Source organism: Akebia trifoliata, chromosome 8 (assembly GCF_017979445.1).
Source record: "Akebia trifoliata isolate Shusen 1 chromosome 8, ASM1797944v1, whole genome shotgun sequence".
Classification (NCBI taxonomy): domain Eukaryota; kingdom Viridiplantae; phylum Streptophyta; class Magnoliopsida; order Ranunculales; family Lardizabalaceae; genus Akebia; species Akebia trifoliata.
Genome location: NC_141382.1, coordinates 40,698,084 through 40,710,429, shown reverse-complemented (window position 1 = coordinate 40,710,429; position 12,346 = coordinate 40,698,084). Strand labels below are relative to the sequence as shown.

The following is a 12,346-nucleotide window of genomic DNA, read 5'->3' as shown; positions in this document are numbered from 1 at the left end:
AACGTGCAATAACGACTCTATTCCATGATATAATCCATAAAGAAATGTAGGTTTATGCAGATGACATGATCGTTAAGTCTAGCTTAGAAGAAGGCTATCTGATAAACTTGAAAAAGTTATTTGATCAGCTAAGAAAGTACAGTTTGAGGCTCAACCCAGCAAAATGTTTTTTCGAGATAACGTCAAACAAATTATTAGATTTCATCATCAATAGAAGAGGCATTGAGATAGATTTAGCAAAGACCAAGTGCACTTTTGAAATGAAAGTACTAGTATCAGAAAGAGGCATTAGAGCATTTCTGGGCAGAATATAATATATCAATAGATTCATCGCGAAACTCACACCTATCTGCGAACCAGTCTTTAAGTTGTTCAAAAAATATGTACTGAAAGCATGGAACGAGGGCTGTCAGGAAGCCTTTGACAAGATAAAAAAATATTTACTCAATCTGCTAGTCTTGGTTCTTCCCACCCAAAGCAACCCTTATTAATGTATATCTCAGTGCAAGAAATGCCTATGAGCTGTGTATTGGGGCAACACGACGATTCAAGTCGAAAAGAACAAGCCATTTACTATCTCAATAAGAAGTTCATCGATTATGAGGCAAAGTACTCGGTACTCGAAAATACTTGTTGCGTATTGGTTTAGGCATTATCTTCTCAGTTACTCAACTATGCTTATCACTCGAATGAACCCTCTGAAATATATTTTCGAGAAGCCAGTAGTAACAAGTCACACCGCAAAATGGCAGCTACTGTTATTTGAGTTTGACATCACTTATGTCACTCAAAAGGCCATTAAGAGGTAAGCTATCGCCGACCACTTAATTGAGCATCCAATGCTGAATTATGAGCCATTAAAAATAAATTTCCCAAGTGAAACCATCCTGTTGATCAAAATTGAAGACGATAATGATGAACAAAGCTAGAAGATGTACTTCAACGGAGTTGTAAACTAGAAAGAAAACAGAATAATGGTAGTTTTGATCAAACCTGATAGGTCTTATGTCCTAATTGTTATCCGACTAAAATTTCAATGTTTCAATTACGAGGTACAATATGAAGCATGTATCGTCGGTTTGAAAACAACAATCGACTTGGAAGTGGATAAAATCGATATAATTAGGGATTCAAGTTTGGTGGTCTATTAAACAACCAAGGAATAGAAGATTTGAAAATAAATATTAGTCCCTTACCATGAATACTATAAAGAACTAAGCCCAAAGTTCACTAGGATCTCATTCACCTACATGCAAAAAGTTAAAAATCAGTTTACATATGCGATATCCACGTTTGCTTCCATGATCAGTATCTTAAAAAACCTATTCATTGATTCTATTGAAATCAACGTCCAAGACGAATTAGTTTATTGCTTACCAATAGATATAATAGAGTTAGAGGAAAAACCATACTACACAGATATCAAGGCATACTTAGAATATCGAATCCTCCTGTCAGATGTAATAGTAAATTGATGAAAAACCATCTTGAGATTGGCAAGTCAATTCTTCTTAAGTAACAGGATTCTGTTCAAAAAATCTCATAAGAAAATTATCTTCCGTTGCATTGTAGAAGTAGAGGCTAAACGATTGATCAAGATTGTACATGGCAAGGTTTGCAGACCTCACATGAATGGTCACATGCTCGCTAAGAAGATCATGAGAATGGGATATTATTGGAGGACAATGGAAAATGATTGTTATCAGCACGTTCATAAATGCCATCTCTGCCAGATCTATGTCAATAAGATCAACGCTCCACCTTCAAAATTACACAACAGGACTACCCATTGGCCTTTCTCACTCTAGGACATAGACGTCATTGGATATATTTTACCAAAAATTTCGAATGGGCATCGCTCCATCCTAGTCACTAGTAATTATTTCACAAAATGGGTAGAAGCAGCCCCTTATGCCAATGTCACAAAAAACAACGTTTTGAAGTTCATTAAAATAATATCATCTGTCTATATGGTATTCCCAGTGGAATAATAATCAACAACGGCAAAAATCTCAAAAATAAAGACATGGCAAAAATGCGCGAAGACTTCTAGATCACACATCACAACTCTGTACCTTACAGATCCAAAATAAATAGAGCAATTGAGGCTGCCAACTAGAGCATCAAAAGAATCATCAAAAAGATGACAATCACTTATAAGGATTGGCACGACATGTTGCCATTTACATTCCACCCCTATCATACTTCATTCTGAACCTCAACTAGGGCAACTCCATACTCATTGGTATATGGAATAGAAGCAATCTTACCCATCGGAGGTTGAGATTCCTTCCGTCTGGATCTTAAAAGAAGCAGAGTTGGATGAAACATAATGGATTTAGGTTCGGTTCGATCAACTGAATCTGATAGAGGAGAAACGTTTTGCAGCTATTTGTCATGGAAAAATTTACTAACGACGAATCGCCCGTACTTAAAATAAAAAAATCAAACCTCGAAATTTCTTAGCATGAGACTTTGTCTTGAAAAAGATTCTACCGATCTAAGAAGATGCTAGAAGGAAATTCATACCAAATTTCGAGGGACCATTCATTGTATAAAAGGTAATGACAGGATGAGCTCTGATTCTCATAGAAATGGAGGAACAAGTCTTCCCTCAACCGATCAATGTTGATACTATCAAGAAATACTATACTTGAAATCTATCCTGAGATGACTAAAGGTCATCTTTGTCATCCTAAAAATAACGATCCAACCCTAGTCAACCCTTTTGAGCCATCATGTTCATTTCTTAACCTAAGACTAGGGCAAGTCAACATTACAACAAAAAAATATAGGAAAATCAAAGCATCAAAGTATTCTTGGCCCGCATAAAGATAAATTGTGAACAACTAAAAATTTAAAAAAAAATTCAAAAAAGTTAAAAACTCGGAGACTTAATCTTAAACTCAACCCAAACTTCTAGCATAAACAAGTTCGAGAGAAGCTGGGAGGAGACATAGATTACCTTTTCAAAACAAAAATAGACAAACCCCATGTCTAACCCACTCTAGACAAATCCAGACTTCAACCTTTTTGTATCTTTCCACTACCATTAACCTAAACTAATGTTTCATCCCACCAAAAGTCCTTTCGAATCAAGAATGTTCTAAAGCATCACAATGATAATGGTAGCACAAATGATCTTATAACTTGATCCAATCACAAGTCTTATTAGTTGTTGGAAGACTAGAGAGGAGAATCCAGATCGGATATTCAAAAAAAAATGTCTTGGAGCATAGAGTAGCCAATCTCATGGCTCAATTTGAGTTGTTAAACCACGAAAAGTTGCCAACAAACTCAAAAGGAGAATATAAATCGATCACTCAAGAAAAAACACCACTATAAGAGTAAAGTCGCCGATCTCGTAACTTAACTTGAGTCACCAAGTCACAAAGGCACAGACTCCATGTAGGAATTGTAACGTAAAAATCCAAAAAAATATAAGCATAAACTAAAAGGGTATAATGAAAATCCAAAATGGTGTTATAAGTGAAAAAATTAAACTCACGATGAAAACTCAAAAGAGCGTCGATTCGCAAAAATGTGAAAACTATAACTGACACTAGAGGCAAAAATAAAAAATAAAAAATAAAAGATAAAAATTTGAAAAAATTGAACTCCTGGCCCGCATGAGTATAAATTATGAATGGCAAAAATTTTATCAAAATCCCAAGTCCCGCGCTTTATTTATATTTACCCAATACTTGGGTACTGAGGATGACTCTAAAAGAACCAAAGAGCTACCGACATCTATATCCTCAGTACTTGACAAAAACACAAAAATCATTGAAGTACCAAAGGTTTTTCAAAAATTTTCATATTCTATATCTACAATAACTATTTGTCAAAGACAAATCACAAAAATTCAAATGTTTTCAAAACTATTATTTTGACCGATGATAAAAAATCTAGGACTTACTCAAACTTCATGTTTTCAAAGCAATAGATATACCTGAGACCAAGTAAGTAAAAAACCTATTATCTTTTCAAAAAGTTTCACATCACTTTTTCTTGCTAAAAAAAATATATGGTGCCAATCATACGTCTCGACGAGAAATAAAGAAAGAATCAAGTCTCTTTTCCAAGGCACGAATTTGGGTGGCTTGCCCCAGTGTCCTAGTAAGACATGAAAGCATCACTACCTCAACATTTGAAGCATCACGATTCACTTCGTAAGACATGAAAGTATTGAAGCAAGGACCCTGAGCAAGCCTCTTTCGCAAATTAGCAATCTCAACCCTTAAAATAAAAGATTCCTTGCTCCTCAAATACTTAAACCGAGCTAACTAGGTCTTCGGGTAATTCTCAAAATGTAGCCAAAGCATCTCAATCTGCTTGGGAGATACCCTTATCTCCTCCAATTGATCACAATGGTCAAAGAAACAGAAATACAATGACCTCATTTGAATCAAAGGCTTACCACAAGCCATCACGGCAATCTATTGTTATATCCAAAATCGATAAGTCGGAAGAGAATAGCCAAGAAATATTAAATGGTCGAGAGTCACCACGTTATTCCAAGCTCTCCCTAGTTGATTGCGTAATTGCTACGAAGGAGGAAAATGAAAAAAAATCCTGACCAACTCACCAAAATCTTCATGAGTCACTATGCCCTAATCCTCCCCAAATTGCCTCAACACACGAAGAGGGATATAGTGAGTAGCCCCATCAAACCAATCAATATAGTAAATCAACTTTGTGAAAAGGAAAGAACACGTGAAACTAAAGGTTGGAAGGTGCCTAACCAACGCACCTCGTCATTGGACGCATCCTACAAACCTTTGAACCAACCCAACTTGCAACCAGAATAGGTGGGGAGCTCCCTTTTATTCATCAAAAATACTAGAATGACATGGACGTTGAAAGGATGACTAATGATCGCGGTCAAAGTCAAATGATCAAATAACTAAAGTTGCACAAAAAGGAAAGTCAATTCAAATCACAATGTTTCAAAATTCAAAATGTTTCAAAAATAAAAAAAAATTAAAAAAATAAAACAAAACAAAATAAATAAAAAATAAAAAACAAAAAAAAAAGTGAAAAAAAACATTGTTGCAAAAGCTCAACTCAAATTGCCCAAGACTTGTTAGAAAACTCCTGTCTTAAAGTTTTTTCACCAAACTATTACAAATTTGAGACCTCACATGAACTTCGTGCTAAGAGGCTAAGGAAATCAAAAGGCTTACCTTGTCAGATCTCGTGTTTGGGTAACCACTTCTTGGCATTAAAAATTCGTCAACTAAATCAGCGTTTTAAAAACTTATCTAAACAAAATCTTTAGGCCCGTACAAATAAGGGTTTCATCTATTCTTTATGGTTCTTTGCACGCAATTCCTATAAATAGGGGCAGTTGTAGACACCTAAATTTGGTCATGCCCTCAACGCAAAATATCTCAAATGTACTAAAATTAGAATGGGCCTCAAAGTCCAAGTCTTCACAAAATTCTCTCTTTCTTTCAAATAAATGCCTAAAGCCTTTCCTACGTGACCCATGGACCAAAAATCTATCTTACCACTTCTCAATCCAACCATAACCCAATTCAACTCAACTCATTACTATATCCAAGTTCAACTTACCACTTAATTCAATTGGATTCAAAATTCAACAACATACGTATTCAACCCACTACCCAATCAATATACACTAGCCCTAAAATCACAATCAAAATCACACAAGATCATCAAAGTGTGATACATGTCATCACCTCAACTCACCTCCCTTATTCAACTAATGTACTCTCATTACCTTTTTTCTAAAAAATCATCCACCCACATCTCAATCCATCACCTTTATCTAATTTACCCTCATCATTTCCTACAAATCTATGCTCACGAGTCAAACCCACACCCCTTATCTCCAAGAAACTCATCGAAATATCTAATCTTCTCACATTTTGGACACATGTCATCACTTGCTTCACCCTCCCAAAATCTAACCACCTAATTGCTTACGCAACTCATTCTTTTAACCAAAATCCACTCTACTCAACTCACTAAACACTCAACCAACAAACCACTCTCTTACACCCTTATTCTCTTAGCCAAACATCATTCATTTCACCCCCTAAACACTCAACCCAAATGGGTTGAAGGATCCAACCCATTTGGATCACAAATAACCCATTTATACCCTCTTCCACAAATGTCTTTTCATCGCCCTCAATTTATGCACATCCCTCTCACAAATCTCACATTATTCTACCATTTTTCATCATTTAACCCAATTTTATCCCTAAAAACAACACACAAAACTCTATAAAACCCTCATTCTCCACACAATTATCATATGCAAAAAATACTAAAAAAATACAAAAACTCTCTCTCAATACTCTATTTACTTCTCACTCTCAATTCTCTCAACTTAACAAATCAACCCTCTACGTACTCTCAAGAAAAATCAAAGAAGATTCATCTTTTGAAGGTCAAAGAAAGTCAAGACAAGAACAAAGTGGGTCATTGGATTAAAAAAAACAAATAACCCCCTTCTCTATTTTTTACTTCCTCTCTTCTACTTCTCTCATTCTCCTTACACGTGTGCACACACCACAAAAGGTTGGAACCATAGAAGGGCTCCTTTATCAATAAGGAAACCCACAACGGTTTGAACAAAAATCAAAATCTCTCGCTCTTGAGGACATAAATCAGATTTTTTGACTTTTCTTTTCTTTTTAAAATAGATCGAATCTGAGGTAATCATTAATGGTGGAGAGAATAAGATGCCTAACACTTTTTCTACTCTCTAATATGGACCCCCTAACCTAAATCTAAGGGTAAACCAATGGATCATATCCGTACGAGCGTCACTAACAAAAATAATTTTTTAAATTTATTTTTCGGGTGACCATTCACACTTTTTTTACAAAAAAGAATGGTGACAACTCCAAACCCCTAGTAGAAAAGATATTCGAAAACGAAAATTTCATTTCCACATTATCAACACAAGTGCTTTTGCACTTCAAGAAATGATGTTCTTAAATATTAATTCAATTTTTTTACTACTTTTTTTTTATTGTTAGTTAACTTGAAAATGCTTGGCGTGCACGTCTCACACCTAAGTCAACCCATATTAACCTTTTAGGCTTTACCAACACAGTGAATATTTTATTCACATAAAGAATGGATGTGGTTGAAATTTATTTCAAGATAACCTCTTAAATTAAAGTGTACCTTCTTTTTTACTAGCAGCTTGAAAATGGTTCCGTACACATAATTATTGTTCCATATGCCCTACACCCAAACTCTCCCTTTTAACTACTATAATTATATTATGAATTAGCTTTTACAAAGAGATGAAAGGGATAAAACTGGCCTGACCTGAGATCCAAACCAGAAAATGGGTTTTAGTAATCTGATCCACGAGTTCGTCCAAGTCCATTAACTCACCAACTAGGTGTTAGGTCATCCTGTTTTTCTCTTTGAGGATGCCCCAACCCTATTTACTGCCACCATTAATGCCCCCTTTTTTTAAATCTGGTTTTATCACCCATGGACGTGGCAATATCAATACTTGAATTTCTCTTTGCTGTACGCAAAACGCATGAGAAGGTTTAATCCATTGTTGCTGCCGCCATCAATTAACCGTTAAAAATACATGTCTCCAACTAAAGGTAATGTTGCACCAACCATAGATACCCCCTTGTTTCATTTATTTCTCAAATCTAAATCCTCTTTCTTTAGAGGGGCAGCCGCCACGGACCAGAAGCAGCTTTCCCATTTTAGAATTTTTTTTTCCTACTTCAAGAACCAAAACTGGTTTGTTCTTCGAATTGAAGAACACGTGACCGAGTAAATAAAAGTCTGGATTGTTCTAAGCATGATCTATCCTTTGACAAGATTAGATTTAAAAACCTTACACATGTAAAACGTTGATCTAAGGGAACCCCCAACTTCTGATTGAAATCCTTATTGTACCATGATAATTTTCATGGTTCCTTATTCGATTTCTATGGACGACATCAAATTGTAGATGGAATTCCTTGCACTACATCAAGATCTTCAACTTTTGTTTCGGAATTGCAACTTCTCATGCTTCTAGGTGTGGCTGCAACAAAATCCCTACGACGCCCAAGTCAGAACCTTTATACAAAAAATAGTGTAGAGTTTAGAAGGGGAGAATCTCATAAAATAGTGTAGAGTTTAGAAGGGGAGAATCTCATAACTTTTAGTCCATATGTCTCTTTTATCCTCTTTCCAATTGTGTTCTTATCCACTTTAGTAGGTTGTTTTGATTAGAAATGTACCTAGTCCAAATTCCATTTTTATTCCTTCCATCTATTTGAGGCTTTTCCTCTAAATTAGAGATCTTCTCAATTTGGCTATGTGATATTTTTGATGTTTAGGGTTTTGACTAACTGAACTGTCATACCATGCATCTTTGACCAATATATTCCCCCGACCAATAAAAATCTGAATCCATGGTTGGTTTGCGATCGAACCCCTAAGCTTACCCTTGGATGAGTTGACTTAGATCTATGCCTAACCTGAATCCCTATGTGTCACATGTCACCCCTTGACACCTAACAAAAAATATCATCCACACCACCCCTTTTTCAAAACTTAATGTAGGTAATTTAAAACGTCAATGGGGGCTATAGCCCCACCACCCCTAGAAGCTAGATGTACTTGTTTGTGTTTACAACCCTAATCGTACATGCATGCCTCTTTATGCATCTTAGGTGTCTACCACATGATGAAAGCTTATGTGGTTGATCCTGTGGCCATGCATAAGTGTGGAATTAAATTAATATTTGGGTTTTAACATAGAAATAATTATAAACTTATAATTATGATATAAACACCCTAATAATTAAAAAAATTTAAGGAAAATCATAACTATCTCAACAATAATATATATTATAATTAACTTAGTATTAGAATTAAATTATTTTCATACAAAAATTCTCCAACAGTTATAGGATTGGCTAAGAATCAACCTAGTGGTTTACCAACATTTGTGGTCTATAATATTACTTCATTCATCAAGATCACTTTGATACCAACAAAAATAGATAATTTGGATAAAATTGTCCAGGTCACGACAATTGTGCTGTTGGATTGCCAATGTGGCAGGGCCGAACAGCCCTTAATAAGATTTGAAATCTTACCAGATTTGTAAGATTTGCTTTATTAAAATCTTGATTTCCAAATCTTCAACCAAGATTTGAAAGATTTGGTCATTTGCTCTAACGCACAATTTTTAGTAATTTCGCAGCCTATAAATTATACCCTCTAACATAAAACCTTTCATTCCATCCACAGAAGTAGACTCAAGACAAAGATGGCTAAGATTTCTTTCGCTCCCTTCTTCCTAGTTGCTCTCATTTTCTTAGGTTTGTTCATCTTTTCTCACTAGATATAATTTCTAGACCCACGCCCAAAATAGTCTCATGATGTATTTTTTTGGCCCAACGACTCAATTCAAAGTTTTGTTTAGCATTTGGTAGAGATATGTAAACAAATAATTACTTCAACTACCTTTTAATCATTGAGCTAGGCTTTTTTTTTCCCCCTTCCGTCTGAAGGTCTTGGAATCATGGGGTTCAAAACTAGGTTTGACGTCTTGTCTCGTTCGTGAACAAGATGAACGAGACAAGATATACCATTAAATTTGGTTTGCAATTGTTTATTAGTAAATTTTATATGCAAATAAATGTAAATTTTTATTAAATAGGGTAGATTAGAGGTTCTTAGTCACAAGAACACATTTTATTATGATAAAAAAAAATTTAATTATAAAAAAATTAATTATTTTAATAACAAATATGAAATCATAATTGACTGGTCCGAGTTTTGCTGACTTGGATGAAATTTTAAAAATATCATCCGAGTCATCTCAGTTGCCAAAAAATACACTATGTAACTGTTCTTTATTTCAACACATAAAGCTTTTGATTTATTTAATAAATAGGTAGCATTTGCAAATGCATATATATTATAAAAATTAGTACTTATCTACAATTAAAAACTTATATTTTTCTTTAAAACTTATTTTGATTAGACTATCTAATTTTATATCATCTTTTACCAACTAATATATCTTAAAACATTGCCTAATTAAGTAATTCTATAGATAACATAGTATAAATAATATTTCTATAATTTTAAAAGATTAATAAACTAACCAACGTGGTTAAAAGGTAGTGGGAATGTTATTTTGTTTGTTTTGTCAAAAATGACCATGATAATATTATGGTTAAATGTAAAATGACGGCATTTTTGGTCTTCTAAATTTTTGTGTCAACTAGCACCAATTCAGCCATATTAAGATGACAGTTTATTAATAGATCTTTAATTGTAATGTTTCAGATGTTTATCATTAATCTTAGGTAAATTCTGAAGTAACATTAAAAAGGACATTGATTCACACTTTTGATGATGTGTGTTCGAAGCCATATATGTTTTTCATAGAGATACGTGTGAAAAGCATCTATGGTTATGTGCACACCTCGACATCAGCCCATAAAAAAAAAGTTCTAAGTAGTTACCACATATTGAAATTTCATGTTTTCTTATTATTCTTAATATTAATAATAAAATGATAATAAAATTTATAGATTTTTTTCTTTTTGCAGCTGTGTCGATGATGCCTTACATTGAGGCTATAGGGTGGAATTGCAAAATGGCAAATCTTGGAACCGGTTGCGATCCCGCCAACTGTAAAAAACAATGCCTCCAAAAGTACAAAGGAGATGGAATTTGCTTAGGGCCTGTAACCCAAAATTGTGCTTGCTTTTTCGATTGTAAAGTTTGACATTCTTTTCTCAGATATGTATGCTTAAAGCAGTAATAAAAGACATTAATCAACTTGAGTTAAGTTTCTCTTATTTCTCATGCATAATGTGTTCTTTGTAGAATGGTTCAACCGCCCCAATCCTCAAAAAAAAAAAAAATGTGGGGCACTTGGGTGGTATTCTACATGCCCAAAGATTACCAAACCCTTAGATTTTTAGTTTTTAACTTGAACTTCACGTAGACCCAATTGTAAATTCAAGGCTATGAAGAAAGTTCCACAAATCCGAGTGGGAAATCTTAAATTAAATTATTTTCTAGAAACTACACCCATGAAATGATATGGTCCCAAAGTGAACATTTCTCGAAATGAAAGAATTATAAAAAAACAACTATTAGAAAATATTTCACCATTACTTGGGCATATTTTTAAGAATTGGGTAAAACTCCTTCATCAAATATCACCACTTGATTTTCATGTGCACCTGAATGAGACAAATATCTCATGTCTTTTGAAAACCAATGCATACGAGGACACAAACTTACGAACAATATGTTTTATCGATGTAGATAAAAGTTTGAAATAAATTACCCATCTGTCCAGTGTCAATCATATAAAATGTGATGCACATCTCACCCTCCATTGTGACCATTTCAAATTTACAAGTTGTTGGACAAGGAGGTCTCCCAAACATAAGTCTAAGTTGTGTACTTATGATCCTATAATGTTATCTGACGACATTATTTCATCAGATGAGAACATAAATTCCAAAAAATCCCATAACTTTTAAGTAAAAATAAATAAATGTACTGGGTGACAGTATAGTCCCTTTAGTTAAAGGGGACATGATCATTCATTTTTTGTGCCATTATTTATTGTCAGATCAATCGAAAATAGAAATAAAGATGGAGGTAATAGGCATCTCGGATCACTCCCTAAGTAAATCTTTTGAATTGTTAGTTCTCCTGTATGTTGAAGAATTGTAAGTTCAATCCTTTTTGCTAGCTGCTTCAAAAGTCTTTTCAAAAGCTTCATTCATGCAAACAGTAAAAATCTGGGAATTAATAAATTCCCTTTGCATTGTTGTCACCAGCTTCAGCTGTCCCATGTAAGAAACTACAGGAAAACGAAGACTCTACAAACGAATTACACAACAATTTGAAATATATATCTTAGATATTCATGCAAGTAGAGAAGCTAATAAGGCAACATATATATAAACAACATATATATAAACTAATTAATTAAATATTTTTTTATTATTATTATAGAAAAGTTTAAAATTTTCTTACTTTGTCTGCGCATATAACTAGTAAGTTATAGAAAAAGGTTCGGTTAGTATTGCAACCTTTAAAAGTTGGGTCCGTAATCTCTTATTATTATTATTTTATTTTTTACAACATTGTATAAAGCAATTTGATTATGTATTACTTTAATTTTCATTCAAATTCAAGGATCCCACTAATAGTGGATCACAAATGTACAAGCATTCCCATTTGACAGTAGGACAACTAATCGATCTCCAAATTAGCACTATAATTGAACTTGAGAGTTTGATTTTTCTTATAAGGGGCATAAGAGCAATGCACATCCCTCATGAAATCTCTCATGCCCATT

At 34.0% G+C, this 12,346-nt stretch overlaps 1 long non-coding RNA gene across 1 annotated transcript; it reads left to right on the top strand.

Moving 5' to 3' along the window:
- Positions 1-9,247: 9,247 nt before the first annotated feature.
- Positions 9,248-10,823, top strand: LOC147396832 (uncharacterized). The gene is made up of 2 exons (XR_015181211.1): positions 9,248-9,329; positions 10,572-10,823. It is a non-coding gene; the product is annotated as an uncharacterized LOC147396832 (long non-coding RNA).
- Positions 10,824-12,346: the final 1,523 nt, after the last annotated feature.